The 21052-nt window shown below is 37.6% G+C and overlaps 2 long non-coding RNA genes across 2 annotated transcripts; both read left to right on the forward strand.

The window, feature by feature from the left end:
- Positions 1-9866: 9866 nt before the first annotated feature.
- LOC149108636 (uncharacterized) lies at positions 9867-10422 on the forward strand. The gene is made up of 2 exons (XR_016208793.1): positions 9867-10115; positions 10247-10422. It is a non-coding gene; the product is annotated as an uncharacterized LOC149108636 (long non-coding RNA).
- A 2805-nt stretch (positions 10423-13227) lies between these two features.
- Positions 13228-15133, forward strand: LOC149108637 (uncharacterized). The gene is made up of 2 exons (XR_016208577.1): positions 13228-14424; positions 15029-15133. It is a non-coding gene; the product is annotated as an uncharacterized LOC149108637 (long non-coding RNA).
- The last annotated feature ends 5919 nt before the right edge of the window (positions 15134-21052 follow it).

The following is a 21052-nucleotide window of genomic DNA, read 5'->3' on the forward strand; positions in this document are numbered from 1 at the left end:
GTTCCGCTGCTTCTTTTACAAGAGTTCCACATTACTCCACTATAAATTTCACATATGCTGAAGATTAACAGCTTTTCCGTAACACAGCAAAAAAACTGGTTGGAAAAATTTGGATATTGCAGCGTTTTAGGACTTCAAAGTTTCCCTCCTCTTGCCACGCGCTTGGGGGATTTCGCCAGAGTCTATCGCCACCGAAAAGTAGTAAGCAATTGCAAGTTTGCATTTCGCCTGAATTGTAAGTAACACTTGATATTTCATCAAGGCCCAATAAGTTTACGTCAGTAGACACGGCTAGGCTTTGTTTGTGTAAACATTCAATAAATTGTCTGTTGTCGATGAATAAGAGCGCCCGCCGATCCGTGTTTTTTGCAGTCAGTAAACATGACAAATTGGACTTCCGCAATAATATCTCTAGTTTTTAAATATGTTCAAGGTTGATAAATGTTTGAGAACATATTAAACTGCTTAGCTGAAAATATGTGAATACGGCAGGAATAATCACCAAAGTTACGATGACGTTTTCCTTAATCAACTCGAATAACGATTTCGATTTTGTTGGCTGAGTTATCAAAACTCCTTGTCTATTTTATTTTCGCAGCTCACGTAGGGGCCAAACCACCCCCCTAATGTTTCATGAAGACTATATTTGCTTGGTTTATATATTTCTGAACCAAGTTTGGCAGATGAACTTTCTTTGTTCTCCAGTTTATTTTAATTTGGAAGTTGTGACAAAATGTCAGATTATGACGTCATAATTGATGACGTCACCAAAACGTGCTATATTTTTTTGTAAAATCTGATGTAAAGATTATATCATTGGAAAGGCCTTGCCTTGAAGAGTAAAATGCCGGAAACCGTTTTTTGCTATGATGATTATTTTTTGAGATATGGTAAATTAAATTTTTTTTGCTTTCCCCCCCGGAATTTGCTTAACCATACTGTCCTTCTTAAGTCAGTCTCTCTGGTTTATTTTTTTCAGTCTTTTTCTAGGAAGGCTAATAATCTAGAAAAATAGAAAGCTTGATGTTGTCAAAAATCGTATGGTTTTAGAAATTTGATTTTCGGCTTTGTTAGGATAGTATTAACAGTAAAAAAACGGGTGACGTCACAGGTTATGACGTAACAAAACTTATTTTAACGCAATAACACTAGAGGGATAATTTTTTATTCCGATTTTCTTCTTTATTTTTGCTTTAGTCATCTGGCACATCACATGTGCAACATAGCTGCATTTGCTGGAACAAAATTACGGCTCCAATTTGGTGATTTTTCTCAAGGGGAGGACTCCATATTTTGCAGAGTTATTTTTCATATTTAAAAATGCCATATTTCATGTAACTTTTGTGATATGGACAAATTTTTTTCAGGTTTCAACTCCCCTTGATGTCCTCTTTCCAACACATTGTACAAAATATGCATATTAAAAACTTCAAAAGTGGCAAGAAACATGACGTCATCACTGTGACGTCACAACTTTAACATTTACTGACATTTTTCACATAAATATAATTGGCAATAGGTCTCCTGCTATTCTGCCAAGTTTGGTGTAGAAAGAGTTTATATTTTTTAAGTAATGCGAAATAATGTGAAATATCCAAGAACTGATGAAACATTTGGGGGGTGGTTTGGCCCCTAGCTGTGTAAAATTTCACTACGTTGAAGAAACACACATGATAGTAGCCTTTTGGCGTTAGTGAAAATTGTTGCAGAATCTCAGCACAAAAGATAACGAAAGAAATCTTTGTCAAGATTTGTTGCCAATTAGCTACAATTGAAAACACAGACTCGGACTTTAAAGTGCACGCCCTGGAGCTACTTGTACGCGTCAGACGTTCCTTCCAAAACTTGCCAAACGAGCAGAAATAATAAGAAACTATCAAAAACAGGTTTTGGTTATGATTAAGCACTGTTTGAGAAATTCACAAATTACCTCGATACCAGAGTAGAGAGATTTCTTACATAAACTTTATTCTTTAGACAACATCCACGCGAGAACCCATGACTTGTGCGTGGATCCGCGCGGATGTATGTCCGAGTCAGGGTGGCGCAATTTGTTCTAAAAATAGCAAAAGTGCCCCATATCATTAGGTGCGCGCAGATCCCGAGACTTATGGTCTCCGTCCCCGGTTATGGCTCTTGCTTAGATTGAAGATTGTTTATTTTTTACGGAAAACGACATTCCAAGGAAGCGGGAGACTGCGCGTGCAGCAATTAACATACTATGTAAATTCAAAGCTTTCTAAAGTTTTCGATTCTATTTTATCTATTTTCTATTTCACTATTACATTTCATAAGTGTAAACAGTAGTTTTGATACCTTTTGACCTGTGTACTTGTTTTATTTATCTATTTTTCTCTGGGTCCATTTTTATTTATTTATTTATTTATTTATTTTTATTTATTTATTTATTTTTTTTTTGCTGTTTGTTTCAAAATGTTTCGACCATTACTTCAGTTTATCATTACAGCTACCCTGAGAGACTAGCGTCACATATTTATTCTAGCTGGAATGTTATTTGTTTGCTGTTTGCTTGAATACTGACACAAAAACTTTATTCACATGCAACAAACTGTTGTTTTCTTGAGAAAAAGAAAATACTCAAACTACACTTTGAAATCTATGTCAGTGAAACATCGCTACATCGAAAACATGACATTTCTCTAAAGGCTTGAGCCCACTTGTGCCCGGACACATGCAAGTACGTATCGAAACCAAACAACGCTCGTAAATATTTTCAGCCACCTGTTCTCTGTTCTAAACGTTAATTTTCCATGTTAAATGGTGTAGCAAGACACTAATTTGCCCTAGGCGATGATATTTTTTCATTCACCTCCATGTTTAACACTGTACTTATATCAGTTACACAGACAAAAAAGTAGTGCATGTTTATATAGATTGGTCAAGCTTCGAACATTGATGACCGAAAAATGATCGTGTTTGGCAAAGCGCAATTAGAATTGTCATGCCGATAAAGTCATGAGCTCTATCAGTCGTTATAAATTAAGTTGCTGTTCGTTCTTGAATGCCTGACAATACTATTTTAAAACACATTTGATTTTGAGTAATTCCTTCTCTAAATGAATCGCCTTTAAAGTTCATTTGCGGCCTCGTATAAGGAAAGCATTGTTCGCACTGCAAATTATCATTGTACTATTAAACTGGAATTGTTCTCGTAAATTGTCGTACATGCTTCTCTGTCTGCAGCGTAAGTGGATCACTTCCTTAAATCTTCGTTCGCAAAGTCAAGCCGAGAGTAAGCTGAAATGCTACGTTAGAATCTTTGTTTTTCACAATGTTTATATCAAAATAAATTTGTAACAATTTCTAGTACCACCACCACGTTTTTATTCTGTTAAATTTGAATTCAAAATGTTAGGAAAAAGCACTTCAATTTTGCATTGCGGAGAATATTCGGCCGTTTCAAGTTGTCCTTTAAAATAATAAATTGCGATGTTCAACCTTCCACTTCAGTCTCGTACTCAAAATATTAATTTTCCCGATTGATTGTCATACATTTCTTTTGTTGTTAGTTTATGAATTTGGTAACATTGCCTTTGTAACATACTTGACAACGCAACGAGGTACGATGTTATATTTTGATCACTCTTGGACTGAATCCGTTAATGGTAAACGACTAGAGAAACAAGAAAACGACTTATCTGAAGTAAGATATTTCCAGGCCAGGGTCCAAGAGCCAGTACACTGCTATCCAAAATGACTACACATTTCTTTGAAAGGGCATTAAACCTAGAAAGAAAGGAAACATCAACAAAATAGCTGGTTAATATTGATTGTATCACTTAACACTTACTGTTTTCACAATGTTCTTACGAAGGTTATAATAATTAACACCAGCATGTTTTATTCTGTAACTTTGATTCCATTATGTTACTGGACAAGTCTCCAATCTTCAAGTAAAATTCTTCTTACTAGTTACAATATATCCTGATTCCAATATTTTCTCTCCAACTGAAATGCTTATAACAAGGGTCAGGAAGGCATTTATATGGTCAGACTCTGATCACTCTTTGGACTGAAACCGTTCAATGGTAAACAGAGAAGAAAACGACTTACCTGAAAAAAGGTGTTTTTCTGGCTGTCGACTTGAACCAGGCTTCGAGAGCTTACACACTTTGATCCAGCATGGCTACACTTTCTATTGAAACGATGTTTGCATTCAACCTGGTGATAAAAAGAGCAGAAAACAACAAATTAAATTACTTTTCAACGATTATCGGATCTCCAGTTGTGTTAATTTCGAATATTTGCCCCTAAATACACATTTACAGTGCTTTTCTAAAGCTTTACTTTATTGAAATTGATGAACAAATCTCTCGCAATCGTGTACTTTTAAGAATTCGTTCGGACATCAGAACAATTCCTCGTTGCCCAACCGGTATGTAAGAGTTTATGGATTCGAACCCCGTCACGGACGGAGATGTTCAATTCTTTGTCCCAAACTCACCACACGATCAAAATTTCATCTTTCACTACTCCCGATTAGATTTCTCTACAGGATACTTGGAATGACACAGTTATTAAAGTGGTCGACGACAAATTCAAGTAAAATAAGGAAAGGGTGAACTTATCTGAATTAAGATTTTTCCAATATGTCATATATAGTGCACCAGCGTTCAAGAATTACACACTGCAATCCAAAATGGCCTCACTTTCTCTTCAATATCCGAGTTCACCTGGCAAAAAGGGAGATTAAACATAAAACGAACTATTTTTTTCATCAACAAATTCGAGACGTGTTTCTAAATTTAATAACAGGCAATTCTGCAGTGACTTCTTAAAGCAGGTATCAATACTGTACGGTAAAATTATTTAAGAAAACACTAAATTTTTGTTGGCTGGCAAATCTCAAACAAACTTCCTGGTTCTGCCGAGGACATTAAAATAGTTAAAGATTTTCTCTGCAAGATACTTTAAAATGTATTGACATGGAAGGAGATTTTATTAACTTTAGACTGAAACCGAAAAAAGAGGAAAATTTGAGGTGCTGGACTTATTGTAGAGAAAAAGCGTTTCCAGCCATTAGCAAACAATGAACTACTGATTGAAACCACCGAGTCCAAGAGCTAACGAAGTTGTTTTTCTTGCATTGGCGAATTTTCAGTCCTTCGTTTCATAAATTTTCCAGAAACCAAGTGAGGCAAGGTGCAAATAAATTTCTAACACCGGCAAAAAATATTTTATGAACGTTACTGCTGAGCTTTGGTGGTACATTTAGACAACATTTCTCAGTTAATGAATAGAAAACTGCGAAGATAATATCTGGTCTATCTGAACCAAGATGTTTGCAATACTTACATTGTACCAAAGAACATTAGAGCCACGCACTGTCGTACAAAATGGACTTGTTTTCTCTCAGCATATCTTTTTTAAAACCTGCATGAAAAAGAAAAGAGGAAGCTTTGATACACTGACTTTTAAAAACTGCGTTAGGCTTAGGAATTTGGTCAAAAAAATGCAGAGCTAGCGGTTCACAGAGACATTTAAAGCATAAATACTATTCAGACAGCGTTTAAACGCACAAAGCAGTATAAACTTATTATTTTTTTGCTACATGAAGACAGTTTATTTGGTTATTTCCCTCAGGATGTACCCTACATAATAAAAGAAAATCAATTATTTTCTTCCTTGGACTGATACTGTAAATGGTATAAGACAGAAGAGTTAAGAAAATGAGAACGAACTTATCTGACTATAAAATCTTGCAGATGTCGTCTACTTGCATCGAAGCGAAGGGTAAAACACTACAATCCAAAATGGCTGCATTTTCTTTCAATGCACGTGCACTCTGTGTTCAACCTTGGAAAAAAGAGAGCAAATGTCAATAAATGAAGTAAATCTCCTTTATTCAATAGAACAGTCTTGTAGTTGTACGATGTTGCTATTTTCAGGCATATTACATTGTATTCGCTAGCCTGAAATCAAGAGACTAGAGAAATGCATTTTATAGTGGTGACTGGCTTTCTTTTCGCTCAGAAAATTTACTGAGTACAAACGTGTTAGGTCTGGGATTCTGGTGGTATATTGTATTTCGATCAATCTTGCTCTGAATTAAATCGTTTACCAGGAAAACGACGAACAAATGACAAAACTACGATGTACTTATCTGGAATCAGTCATTTCCTGTAGTCAACTACCAGGTTGCGCTAGAGCCCAAGAACTACAACCTGCAATCCAAAAAGGCTTCTGGTGCATTTTAATTTAAATTACAATACACTAGAACAAAAAAATCATAAAATTGCAGCAAGGGTCAAACTGAACCATAGCAATCAATTTGTCGTGATAGCTATCTTAGTCAGAATTTTTAAATCAGACTTTGCAACAAGGTCAGATCATACTTGTAAAATAAAGATAAAGTAAAACCTAGAATTTACCTGAAATTGGAGTTGATCGCAAAATGAAGAGACTGATAAAGAGAGAACGTAGCTTCAAAGCTGAACACGGCTGCTCATAATAGACTACGAGTAGTCCCTCTTTCACTTAGTCCGTCGTGCGTGACGCGAAAGAAATTCGCGAGAGAAAAGTGGCCGCACGATATCCTAGGGGCTAGGAGTGCGCGAAAGGAGGGACTACCGCCTAAACCCAAGGGATTGCCCTTTCACGGCCGAGTGATTTTTCGGTGTAGGATTTCTCATCTTGACGTCCTCTTATTATCGCCTGTTATCAATAGCCCAGGGAGATCTGAATAAAATTGCTCTACTCTACTCTTCAAGTAGCCAGGCAAAAACATATGCCGTGAGAAGTATATCTTCGTTCAGTGTTCGTTCAGCGAAACTGCCAAAGAAGTTTTAAACAGAAGACGGCGAATGAGGCCTCTTGTAAGGATTTTCGCTGCGTCTAAAAGTTATTGCGAAAATTTCAACAGAGTTTCAACCGAGAATTTACATTATACATTATACATTATACATAGGAGATCATCCAACTGCGGTGAAATGTTTGCCGATAGCAGCGGAAAATTGCAGGTGAGTGTCCGGTTTCAAGTGAGAGTCCGGATCAATCTTTCAAATGGGCGGCAGAAAGGCCAAGTTCAGTGAATTGATATTCGCTGACTTAGACAATGCTGTTGAGCGGCGAAATCACTAACACGCTCGCAGTCGGGTTGGAGGCAGAAAGCTTTGCCAAACAAAACACTGGATGAATTTAAATCTTTCCAAAGCCTGTTGGCAGATTCGCAAGAACATCACGGCTTGCGAAGCGCGATTCCAACGCTTCGATTTGCTCTGGTACCGCTTCGATTTGCTCCGGTTCCAAAACATTCCTGCAAGACGTCACAGGTATCTCGAATGTTGACAACACGTTGTCAACGCGCCTAACATAAGCCAATCATATTTTTGCGTTGTGAGAGCAACGCATATAATTCAAACTCTTGGGCTTAGGCGGTAGTCCCTCCTTTCGCGCTCTCCTCGCCTCCAGGATTTCGCGCGGCCATTTTTTTCTCGCGGTTTTCTTTCGCGTCCCGCACGACGGACTAAGCGAAAGAGGGACTATTCGTAGTCTAGCTCATAATGGTTACATTTCCTTTGGGTTCCCCTCTGTTCGTCTAATGCCAGAAGGAGAGAGGAAACTGTCAAAAATATATCACCTTTGAGTTTGAGGTCTTATCAGTCGGTCAATCAGTTTGGTAGTTAGAAACCGGCCATATAACATCGGACAATATCGCCTGCATTAACAAATTTCTTAACGTTCTCTTAGGATTATTTTCTCGCCAGAATTCAACGCAAGTTTGCTCAAAATTGGTTCCATTCGTCAAGTAATTTCTGATTTCACGAAAATGTGAACAATTATGAAAACACGAGGATGAATGAAGAAAAGCCACAATACAATTATAACTCAAATCTGCCTTTATTTCTAAAATTCTAACTAAATATTTTGATATTACTTACCCGAAAATGTATCAGAAATCAATCGTGTGGCGAAGGACAAGGATGGCTGTATAACATCTCAACAAAGTCGCTCTCAAAGTAAAACCGACTAAATTAAACTCCAATTAAAACATTCACGAGCAGTAAGTTCAGCGGTTGTATGGAAACAAACTGTTCCTGCATGAGAAGAGAATTTAAATTCTCAGGGAATATTATTGACGTAACTTTAAAACTGTTCAGTCAGATCTTCATACCCTTAGCAACTCAGAGCATCGGAACAATGGACAACAAGCCGGGTCTAAAACACAGGTCACATTCCACAGGTCAAGAGTAGAAATCCTTACTCTACTGATGAATAACTATGCCAAAAGTTTCCCCTCGATCTAAAACAACATTTACGCAGAGTGCTAGGGTTAATTAGGGCTAGGAGACTGAATCTTGGTGCTGTTTATTTATCTGCAGCACAGTGACTCTGTACTCTGACTTGTGGAATGTGACCTGCAGTTCAGACCCTTCGTGGACAACATTAAACAGTTACAAATACGACGAACAAGAGAGCTAGTATTTCTGAAATGTGGTATTCAGTAAGAAACTTTCAAACCCGCTATTCCGATGTGCTTGTCTAAACGAACTTGGTAATTCTTTATTCCGAAAGTTTCACACCCTCCCAGTATTCAACAATTTCTTCACTGTGTGGAGGTAAAAAATTGCTCAACGAACTGGTTATACTAAACCACTAAACTGCGGAAAAGGGCAAGCGTAGCGAAACGAGGCGAAAAGCGAACAAGGTCAAGAAATGCAAAAACGAAAGCGTATACTTATCTGCGAAGGGGAGCACATCGACGAAGATACTGGTCCACCTTCACAACACACGACGCTCTCTGACACTAAAATGAACGGGATGTCCTTTGAGACTTCCTTACATACTTGATTAAAATTCATTCCACCCACTAGAAAAGTGTTTGCTGCATCAGAATATTTCATTGAGATTTCTGTGCGTCAAACAATAGAGCATACAATGATATCAATAAAAAAATATCGAACAAAGCACGCACTCAGTCGCCAGTTATTTTCTTCTACAAAAGCACAGGTATTTCAAATGAAATTCGCTGAATAGTTTTCAAGAAGTTGACTCTTGAAGTCCTTTGTGATATCACTTAAAACCCCAAGGAAAGACTGAACATGTGTCTTCGGGAGCTTGAAATTCATCGCCGCGTTTTAAATGCACAACGTGTCTTATTCTCAATTGTGGTGGCATTTTACAGAGCCAAGCCCTGAAAACTAAAGGTGTCAGGTGTTTACCATGACAGGCACGGAAGGCAGTGCTCGGACTATTCGGTGACAACACTGGGACTCTAAAATTTTGTGAAAGCAAAAAATATAAACATATCAAAAATAATTCCGATAAATGTATTTAACATCAATTCTGTCTTGAATTCCAAACATGATTTGTTACCCACAATGCAAGGATTTGAGTTAGAGACAAAACTAGAGGTCCAGAACAATGCTTTTCTCTGACTTTCCCTTGATAAAAATAACATTTCTCTAACCAAATAAACAACAGACATAGTAACGGTTTCTAGCCTGCCCTCAGGGGCAGCCCTCCTTTCCGCCCATTCATTATGACTGACAAGTTTTTAACAAATCCTTTTTTATAGGGAAAATGTCTTTTTCCTGACCATTTCCTGACCTTTAGCAGGGTGTCTAAAAAACTCGATTAGCGAATAGTGCAGTGGTGAACAGTCATGGATAGTGGCGAATAGTCGTCAATAGTCACCGCTTTAGTTCAGCACTGATCTGGGTTCGTTGAAACTGATCATGTGAAAAAAAAAAATAAAGTAAAATAAAATAAAATACGAATGTGAGGTAAGTGCTCTGTGATTAGTTTATCAACTGAAAAGACACAAACGAGCTGCTCTGATAACCGGTCATAAAAACAACAACATCTAAGCTACATCTTGCGTTAATTGATTATCCAAACCGGTGGCGAAAGTATATGATTGTCAGCAACTATGTCAGCATACATAGTTTAGGTCAGCGGTTTATTATCAAAAGGCTCGGAGCCATTCCTGTAATTAACGTCATGTTGCAGGCAGGAGTAGGCAAAATTTCCTATTTTCTTGTCAAAAGTTTACACAGTTGTGGAGAATACACATGGCTATACTGCATATGACCTGAATGGAGGGTAAAAGTGTTTCTTCAAGGCTGTCTACGAAAGACGAATGGACATCTCAGGTAGGCTGCCAGGAAGATACATTTTCACTTATAAGCAGCTTTTTTTTTTTTTAAAAAAATAAACTACTTAGTAGCTGAAGCTTATATATGGTATGTATTTTCCTAATATGAGTGTTTTGAATTATATGCAGATTGCAGTGCAGCCGTTGGATGATATTAAGTTAAAGGGCTCGCTACGCGCATTGAAGGATTTAGTTCAGACAGCGCTTGGACCAAATGGAAGGTAATTTTAAGTTCTTACATATAAAATCCCTAACTATATCAATGTAAGCGTAAATTTATTGTAATAAAATAAAACACTCAATTCTGATTGGTCCTCCCCACGTTTTAGTGGTCATTGTATTTAATTTGTTACTTGCATTGTAGCTTAGCCAATAACATGCTGTCAATCATGTTTACTGTAGTGTCGGCTGACACTATAGACCGATATATTGACCGATATGTTGACCGACACTCAGCCAATACAAGGCTGATACAAGGCCGATACCTGGCTGATGTATCGACCGAGTATCAGTCAATATATTGGTCAACAGTATCAACCTGCACCACCTAATTTAAACATGATCCCATTTTGTTAATATCCCAGGTAATGAAGGGTTTAGTCTGCTAGATACCCTGGTCCCTGGGGTTTTCTTTCTTCTTCTTCTATCACAAAAAGCCATCTTTGTGGTGGTCAAAAAGAGTGTAAAAAGACATGTACTTCAGGGCACAAATTCGACCATTAGGATATGAAGAGAGCAAGAAAACCTCTGGAATCAGGGTATCTTCTCCAAAGACCTAGCACTAAATAAAGTTTGCTGATTCATGACCTGTATTTGACTGATTTGATAATGTACATTGATGTCAAACCCAGGAGAGGGGACCCTGGCCATATGTGAGAATTTGACATCTACTACACATCATCCCACCCCTTCAATTATTTTAAATACATGACATTTGTACATGTGGGGTCCGGGCGTGAGGGTCGGGATGCTTGACTTTGTGAGAGGAGTACTGAGCTTGAAGCCTAACCATATGTAATTGTTGGATCATCTTGGGAATAAAACCCATGACAACTGTTGGAAGGGAAGGGTTTGTTTTCCGTTATGCCTCAGTTAATTTATAACTGAAGGTAGATAAATATCCATTCTGCCAGCTAGGTGGCAATGGAATCCAGTGTCACACTGTACAAAGTAATAGCTGTACAGATACAACAATAATTTCATTCAATACTTTTCACTACAATAGATTTGTCTTTATTTTAAAAGCATGTGAAGTTTCCCATCTTTATACTCGTCTGATACTCAGGTTGAAGTTCTTCTAGTCATCCTCTGGTGGTCATGTGACTGTAACATCAACATCAGGCAAGATTCTTCACAGCTTGTCTGGCTTGTCACACCCCATACCAAGGTTGATACTATCTGCTGTGAAGGGCCATCTTGAAGGCTACAGTGATGGTGGTTTGAGAACAGCACTTCTCTTACTAAGGTGCCTATTAACCTACATGTAATTGCATTTCATCTATCAACACATACAACACATTGCATCCATCCATGAAGCGTAACAAATTAAGCACACAGTTTTACTTTTCAAACGTTTCAACAACACGCACCATGACTGGTACAAAGGAATTTTAAAAGAAAGATTTGTCGCGTAAGATTTTAAATTTAAATTTATCGATGACATAATTTTTTATAATATCAATGATTAAATTCTTGAATTTATGAATTTACTTCCATTTTCAACAATGTAATATTGTTATATTTTTTATTGTAAAAAAATCATTTTAATTTTATGTACTTACATTTTAGCTAGGTTGTATTTTCTTTGTTTACTTGTTTATCAATTAATTTATATTTATGTTACTTACTTTAAGAGTGGGCTTCCTGCGAGGTAGGTTTATGGCTAAGCGCAGTTGGTACTATAAATATAGAATTGTCTTTAACCTACATTGAAAGTTTTGTCTGTTATGTAACACATGCAAAAATGTTAAATTATATTTCTCTTTCAAAGATGAAACTAGTAAGATGAAAGCCCCATATTTGGTACAGAACATGTAAAAAAAATGTAATGTAGTTGGAATGATTGCCACAACAACTTGCTCACACCTTGGGTTTAACACCTTAAAAAAAGGTGGAAAGAAATGCTTTGAAAGTAGAGAGTTGTATGAGACCTCATATAATCTTGCAATAATTATAGTCAGGGACCAAATCTTCTAGTTTATCTTTTTTTGTAGAATACTGTTACTGGTAATTGTAGAGGTGTGCATAGATTTATTGATCCTTATTGTTTCTCTGTTATAGTCTGATACAGTCATCCCTTGATCTGCCTGTCCCAAGAGCCCTCATCACTCAGATCAGTCAACATTCACTGCAAGTCATTACCAGTCACCTACAGTCATGTCGATGGAAAATGAACATTGATATTGGTAACATGAAGACCATGCTGTCCATTGTAAACAGCATAATTGGAACAAAGCCTGTTTGTCGTCTTAGTGAATCTGACAAACAGTATTTAAGTGTGCTCGTCATCAAGGTACAGGATTTAATATTTTTTGTGTGTTTATCTAGCGGTGGATACATGTTCAAGGTGCCAATGCACTCACTTAAGTACAAGTTTTTATTAATACCTCAAACATGACTTACACAAGCTAAAGAGATATAACTACCCAGGCCAGTGCTTCAATCATTGAATGTTTGTTAATATGCTATATGGTGGCTTTACTAATAGACTCAAACTTAGAAAGACACATGTTTGATGTGAAATTTGACTCTGATCAGGGATGGTAATAAGAGGACGTAAGTGGTATTAACTTGTGAGAATCGTTACAAGCTTATTGCATGCAAATTATAAAGAAAATCTAATGACTTTATTTTCTACAAATAAACAAAACCGATTTTAAAGGCCTGTTTATATTTATTCATGTTGCCATGGCAACGGCACATTCGTCAGCTTAACCATCAAAGAACCAAAGTTTGTGTTGTAAACTTGCTTGCTGCCATTTTTTGGCGACCGAGGTATCAAGGGTTTTAGAGAAAAAGGTGAATGAAACAAAGGTATCAAAAACTGTGTTCAGCCACCTTAAAGTGCACCTAACCCCAAAATATTTTTTCGCTAAAATGAATTAACTTACTGTTAAAACTAATTCGGCGAAAAAATTTTTGAATTTGGTTGAATCCTCAATTTGCTATGGCCCGCCGAAAACGCGAAAATCGCCCTAAATCGGCGCCATTTTGTTTCACGACCGAGTTCTGGGGGGAATGGGTCCAGCGGCAGTTGTGACGTCTACCCAGGAACGAAACGTGTTTCGCCGCTAGTCATTTCACTGTAGTGGCTGTGTTGCTCGTGAAGAATTTGCAGCTAAAATGCCTACGAGGTGTGTTGCAGGCGGTTGCAGCAACACCCCAGACTTAGAAAATGGAATAGCGCTTCACTGTATTCCATATTTTGGTGACGATCGGCCACAAGCGAAAAAAAGACGAAAAAAGTGGGTGGACTTTGTAAAGCAAGAGAGAGCGAAGTGGGAGCCTTCGAAGAACTCGGCCATCTGTTCAGTGCACTTCAAGCCAGAAGATTTCCACCTCAGGTATGAAGTTTATATCAGAGTCATCTGAATAAAAACTCATCTCTGACTCTGAGGAGGAAGACATCTTGATCTTCTAGCGAAAATTTGGGCGTTTTAGAGCTAAAATATGCAAAAGCGAGTATTCTACACTACGACGTCCAAAGAAAGCAAAGAGAAATGACTGAGGGCTGTTCTATTCGGTACCTGGGTAGACGTCACAACCTTGCTCGACCCAGACTCCCTAAAACGCGGTCGTGAAACATCTCGAGCACGACTTTGGCGGGCCATAGAAAATTGAGGATTCAACCAAATTCAAAAATGTTTTCGCGGAATTAGTTTAAACAGTAAGTGGATTCGTTTTAGCGAAAAAAAAATTTGGGGGTTAGGTGCACTTTAAGCCTCGCGGAGCCAAGTTAGAATTTTAATATATCAAAATTGGCCTATTAACAACAAACATAGCATAGTCGGATCAAAATTCCTTTCAGGTGCGTGTTTTTCACAATTCAAAGCACATAATCTTAACGTGGGATGCATTTCTTTTGTTCAAAGCATAATTCTCGTGGCTGTAATGAATTTTAATGTGGGTATATATAAAGAAGTGTAGAATGACACACCCATTTTAGCGTCGGTTGCCGTTGCATTGAAGGCAAGGGCGAAGACATCTTAGTCGCTGTGCTCCCCTCAGGCAAGTCCATGTTTTCTTTATTTATCGCCGTTGAATTGAAGGCAAGGGCGAAGACATCTTAGTCGATGTGCTTCCTTCAGGTAAGTCCACATTTTCTCTAGCTAGTTACGCGTCCTAGCTGTTTCCCTCGTCTTTCAATTTGATCATTTAATGGTATAATAAAACTTTCCTCAATGCTGTGAAAGCTTCGAGGTGCATGTGTTTTTCCTTGACACCGAAGACTGTATTTAGGCGAAGTTGAAAAACCGAATAGCAAACATTTCTCTTGTGAGTAACTGAATGGATTATTTTTAATAAAATGTTTGTTTACAGCTTGATAATCTGCTTGGTTTGCCGTTTGACTTTGTCATTCGCAATTTGTTTCGTCACCTCGGAGCGCTACCATGTACACTCTTTTTAACTGTTATACAAACAGAAAATTCCAACCGCCTTTGCCTTTGCTCTGATACGAAGAGAACAGTTATGTAGTTATATCAGAACCTGTAACTAATCTTCAGTTCGTTCCCACTGCAGTGCACCACTTTGTTGGTAGTCGTTTAAAAGTGTTATTCCTCATTTTGAGGGAGTTTTGTTACGTGCAAGGCCGATAGACGTCCGTTAACTGATACTAATACTCAATCAAGTCAGTTTTGCTTGAGTTAACACGCGAAAAACTTAACCATGACTTTCCTGTTTGTTCACAAGAATTGACCACAGGCAGCAAAGTTGTATCCAAAGGAATTGAATTGGAGTGACAGGCGTCATTCTCCAATTCAAATCAAGTGTAGCACGACCAGCTATGGACTCCTGGCAAGTTTCATGTTGACGACAACTTCGTTGAAGTTCAGATAAGTGAATCACAGTTGTCGCTAGATTTTATTTAATATAATCCTTTGAAGTTTTGCAGCTAAGTCCAGTTTAGGGGCATTCAGACGTAACATTAGAACCGGTTTGCAATTTAATAAAGAATGTGATCGATTTCAAAATGAGTGCATGTCGCTGGTAATTTTGTATGCCTTGGTGCTGAATGTTTCGTAATTTTAATGGACGAGTCTCGTGTTTGGACGTATTTTTGCTTAAAATTAACCCACAGACAAAAGTGACACGTATTATTTATTTCGTACTATTAAGTTAAAACATTTTTCATTTATCTTACAAATACAGGAAATCGAGTACCGAGTCTAAGATCTTACGATTTGGTGGCACTAAAGTTTTACTGTTTTTTTTTTTTGTCTGTTTTGCTTTTCTTTTTGCTTTTTTTTTTACATAATCCATTCGTAGAATGCTTCAGTTTATCGTCCTGCGATCGTGTTTTTCTGTTGAAAAAAAGAAGTTTTTGAAATCCATAGCAAGAATCTAAGAACTTCTAACTTATTGACTACACTGGCAAATTCGTTTATTAATTCTAAAAAAAAAAAAAATTATCTGAGCTGAAGCTAACTGACGAGCCTATAGGCGTAGTTCAATGAGGAAAATGAGCAAAAAATAGCAAAATTCTCAGCGCAGGAAAAGATTTGCAAGCTCGTTAGGCTAGCTATATTGTTATTTGTTCGCCAACATGAGAGCAATTGGCTTTTGAAACAAAGAGGTGTTTGGTTGTACAAAAATTGAATTCAAAACAATTGACGTCAATGTCTGCAAGCAGTGAATATTGCTCTTTATCTCTGATCCGTTGACAGAAAAACTTATTGCCAGAATGTTGTCATGGAAATCAAACGCAGATGAATCCGATGGATTGACCACACACTTCCCAAGGTTGCCTAGAGGCGGACACCAACTGGCAACAGCGAACCTGGTTGGCCAAAAACCACCTGGCGCCTGTCATGAGCTCAATGAGGAACAACATATCGTACAAAATAGAGATGTAGATGGATTGTGGCTGCCTTGTGTCCCACAGAGAACGAAGATGATTAATTAAAAAAGTAAGTAAATCTCGTTATCAACCTTACAGCAAGTCTTTTATCGTAAATGGCGGCTGTCCTTCATTATCAACTCATTCTTACGCTACCAAGTTGAATAGAAATACATGAAAGATGAAGAGTTGTTCCAAATCGATTGTCTTAATTTGTGACGGCCATTTATTATGGTTCAACTTTCTGACCACAACATGCGAACAAGTTTTTGGAGTGAGCAAGTTATCTGTCCATGAAATAATCATAAGCAAACCTAGGTGATTAAATAACTAAAGTTGCTGCCGTTTGCTCTGCTATCTCCAGGATGACCAAAGATGTGTTAAAGGACAGTTCACGAGTTTCTGGATTTATTCATCAACCTTAATTAATTGAATTTCATCAACGTTAACTGAATTTTGGATGGCAGTGTGCAGAGCTTCACTTCTAGCGTACGATCGATGACTGTTGGAAAAACATCTCAGCTCAGATAAGTAGATTATGGTTTTCCTATCTTTACACTCCAAGAGTGTTAAAAATCTTGATTCTGATTGTAAAATTGATAGGTTTTCAAGTTTCGTACCATTGCTGCATATAAGCGTACGGTTGTCTTGTTGTCCAGAAAATACCATAATTTATATCAGTACAATACACGTACACTGTGTTATGTTCGATAATAATTATTATAATGAGACTACCGTTTGTTTGGAAGGACTTTGGGTCGAACTTTTGTTGGCTCAGATCATTTTCGCGTGGGGGATGGAGTTATTATGTGAAGGAACATCTTGCACTTTTCATTTTACGTTCTTGGAATTAAGCGTCTGAAAACGTTTAGGTGAAGAGGAGAATACCACGACGTAAATAGTCATAAAAAAGATTTTTTAATGATCATTTAATCCAATTTTGATAGCTAGCTTATATTATAACCAAGTTAGAAAGCATTATCCTTGATTCTTAGAAGCGCGAACAATACAACCCATCTTGGATTCCATGGGAATTCTATTTCCTTTTTGAAGAAAATGCTAAAATTCGAAAACACATCAAAACACTACTGTTTTCTGAAAAGTTACATAGTTATCAATTGAATCTAACACTGCTGTAAATTTATTAGTTGACAAGGTAGTGTTGATTTAATATTCTTTTTTCTCTGTCTCTCTCGCTCCAGGCGGCTGATATATCACTGTTGACAGAAAGGGTAGCCATCTTAGATCGCAATGTACTGTTGGACTCTGGCACAAGTTGACTATTGGAAACATCAAATCTCAGATAAGTACATTATTTCTACTCTCGTTAACTTTTAACAGTTTCGGCGTAAGAATTATGAAAATCTCAGAAACTGTTTAACTAGAAGATATTGTCTTGATGAAGAACCAAATTCTTAGAATTAATATTAACAATATGAGAAAATCAGTAACGAGAATACACATTTTGAGCATGGGATGTACTTAGGAGTTACCACTTAGAAAAACTAAATTCTCAGAGTTAACATTTAAAACAATATGAGAAAACCAGTAATGAGAATATACATTTTGAGCATGGGATATGTTAAAAGTTACCACTCAGTTCGTTATGCTGAAGGTCAACCTGAAGCTATCGAATATTATATCTCGTAATTCTTGTTTTTTTTTAAGGCATTGATGAAGACCATAACCAAAAGTTGTGGAAATTGAGATAAGAGAAAAAAAGTATTTTGCTAAATTGAGAACAATGGTGGTTTCTTTACGAGAAAAATTTAAATGAAGAGGAAGGGGTAGTAAGTAATTAATACATGGCCGCAGCTTATCAATAAAATCATGTCGTGAATGCTCACTAGTATTCCCATTAAGCCGAGATGAATGACACAACGAACTGTCGTTTTGCATGTATATATCCTTTGCATTTGAGTAGTATTCTCAAGAATATAAAGTGAACTATCTCAATTGAAAGTTTTTAATCTGCCAGTTCGTCACTTCTCATACATTGCAAACTTCATGTAAGAGTGCTGTTTGTACAGCCGTATAACTCTTGACGGTATCACAATGAGCCAAATTAAAAGTAAGATTGCTCTAAAAAGGACTTCTTCTGTTTTTTGTTTGTTTGTTTGTTTGTTTGTTTGTTTTTGTCAAGTAAAGAAGGATTTTAAATCTTGAAAAAAATCTTGGAAAGGCACAGCTGGTCAGATAGCCGGACTACAATAGATCGTTTTCACTGTCGTGCAATAGAAAAAAAACAAGGAAATTCGATCTTATTGAAGATAAATAAAGAAGACTCCTCTCCAGGTTTTAGGTCTATGCGCCGTCCCAAACTTCAGTTATTTGCCTAAATGTTTTGCACAAATTTAAAGAGCTCAGTATGGTGCCGCCATATTGGTGTACCTCCGTGGTACACCAATTGGCGAATCTTTGTTTACAATATTTGCCCCATAAGTGATACAGTTTCTGATGGAAATTCTGAATGTTGAAAGGGCATAGCACGATCAACTGTGTCAAGGAATTTGAGCGCGATGTATTGCATAATTTTTGAGCGACGCGGGTTTAAAAACTCAAAATCAGGAGCCATAATCGGGGACGGAGACCGTAAGCGCGCGCCATATCTAGTATTGGGGTTGTCCCCATGATATGGGACAATAATTCTATTTTTAGAACAAATTGCGCCATCGCCTGCGGCACACGCGCGTACATGCTGCGAGGATTTTTGCAGATGTCGCGCGGGGGAAATGGCGTCCGAAATTCCCGACATTTTTCATGTTCTGGCCCACAACTCAACGCGTTTACGTCTGTTGGAATTTTGCTTAAGTATTTTCGTCGTAAGCTGCTCCAGTTTGAGTGAAGTAAGACAGTGTCGAATTTAGGTATGTTCCGCTTTAAGCTTAGATATATATCGCTGACCAAGTTGTGTTCCGACGGATGCTTCTGTTACATGAGCTATACATTACCCCACTTTAAATTTCACATATGTTGAAGATTGACAGCTTTTCCATTACACAGCAAAAAACTAGCTGGATATATTTAGATATAGCAGAGCTTCAGGACTTCATAGTTTCCTAGCTCCTCTTGCCACTCGCTTGCGAGGAATTTGCCAGTCTATCGCGACCGAAAGGTAAAACAAAATTTGCTAGTTTGAGTTTCGCCTGAATTGTAAGCAACGCTTGATGTTTCATCAAGGCCCAATAACTTTACCTCCGTAGATACTGCTGAGTTTTATTCGTGTAAAATCCAGTAAATTCTCTGTTGTCGATGAACGAGAGCGCCCGCCGATGCGTGTTTTGTACAGTCAGTAAACATGACAAATTGTACTTCCGCCGCACTTTCGTGTGAAAGCGTACATCGAACTCGAACAATAACTCTGTAGTTTTGAAATATGTTTAAGATTGATAAGTGTTTGAGAACATATTAAAAGCTAAGCTGAAAATATGCGAATAAGGCAGAAATAATCAGCAAAGTACGAGATGTACGATGACGTTTTCTTTGATCAACTTCGAATAACGATTTCGATTTTGTTGATCGAGTTATCAAAACTCCTTGTCTATTTTCATTTTCGCAGTGTAAAACTTCACTATGCTTATGTTGAAGAAACACACATGATGTTAGTAGCCTTTTTTGCGTTCGTGAAATTTGTTGCAGCATCTCGACACAAAAGATAACGAAAGAAATCTTTGTCAAGATTTGTTGGCAATTGAAAACACCGACTCGGACTTGAAAGTGCACGAGCTGCACTATGCAAATGAGCTAATTGTACGCGTCAGACTTTCCTTTCAAAAACTTTTGCAAACACACCAAACAATAAGAAACCATCAAAACACGTTTTGGTTATGATTCACCATTGTCTGAGAAACTCACAAATTAACTCGATACCAGAGTAGAGAGTTTCTTGCTATATTCTTAAGTCAGAACGAACGAAAAAACATACGCGTAAGCTTTCAACTAGCGCGAGCAGATCTTATTATCCATTCTCAGCGGGAGATTGAAGTCTTGTTTTCGACCCTGAAAAGCCCACCTTTTCCGTTAGCTCAGAGCGTAAAACTACATATAAGCGCCCTGGTTCGTATTCCCTGCCTTATTCCCTACCTACGCTGTGAAAAATACGCAAGATAATCCCCAAAGGTCTTTCAACTCCCACCATTTGATCACGCAACGTGACAACATCCACGCAAGAGCCCTCGACATGTGCGTGGATCCGCGCGGAGATATGACGTCAGGATGGCGCAATTTGCTCTAAAAATAGAAAAATTGTCCCATATCATAGGTGCGCGCGGATCCCAAGACTTACGGTCTCCGTCCCCGATTATGGCTCCTGCTCAAAATTTAACAAAGAATGTAAATGCTCATTAGGGCGTTTGCCACCCAGAAATTTGGCGGTTTTTTAAGGCCAATTTCTCCTGGAATATTACAGCCAAAGAGCCAAAAGTTTCACCAATTACTAAGTTTCACAAGCTCTTTAAATTGTTGTAGTCAATTCGTGTCTAGCGTGATACCTTCTCCGTGCATAGTAGTATGTCAATGAGGAAAAATGTAAAAAATGACCTCAGCAAAGATTCGCCAATATGGCAGCCGGAAAATAGTGTGACAATCTGGATCTTCTTGGTTATCTAGGCCATTGATTGACTATTCTGCACAAACCAACATATTAACACTTAACTGCTACTTTTATTTCACGAAGGGCTAAAAATCATGAGATAAGTATATATTTTTCGACAAACGCGATGTTCCGCACTGCCATAACTCTAAAATTCAAAATGCACTTGTTACCAAACGAAGGACACCATTGCGCTGAAATGCTGTCAAGATGTATAATTTTCGCACCTCTTATGCCTGATGAGGATAGAAACTCTGGTGGTTCTTTACGTTTGGATTTAAACGCT

This window comes from Orbicella faveolata, unplaced genomic scaffold (genome assembly GCF_042242905.1).
Source record: "Orbicella faveolata isolate gen_17 unplaced genomic scaffold, um_ofav_v1 contig_25, whole genome shotgun sequence".
Classification (NCBI taxonomy): Eukaryota; Metazoa; Cnidaria; class Anthozoa; order Scleractinia; family Merulinidae; genus Orbicella; species Orbicella faveolata.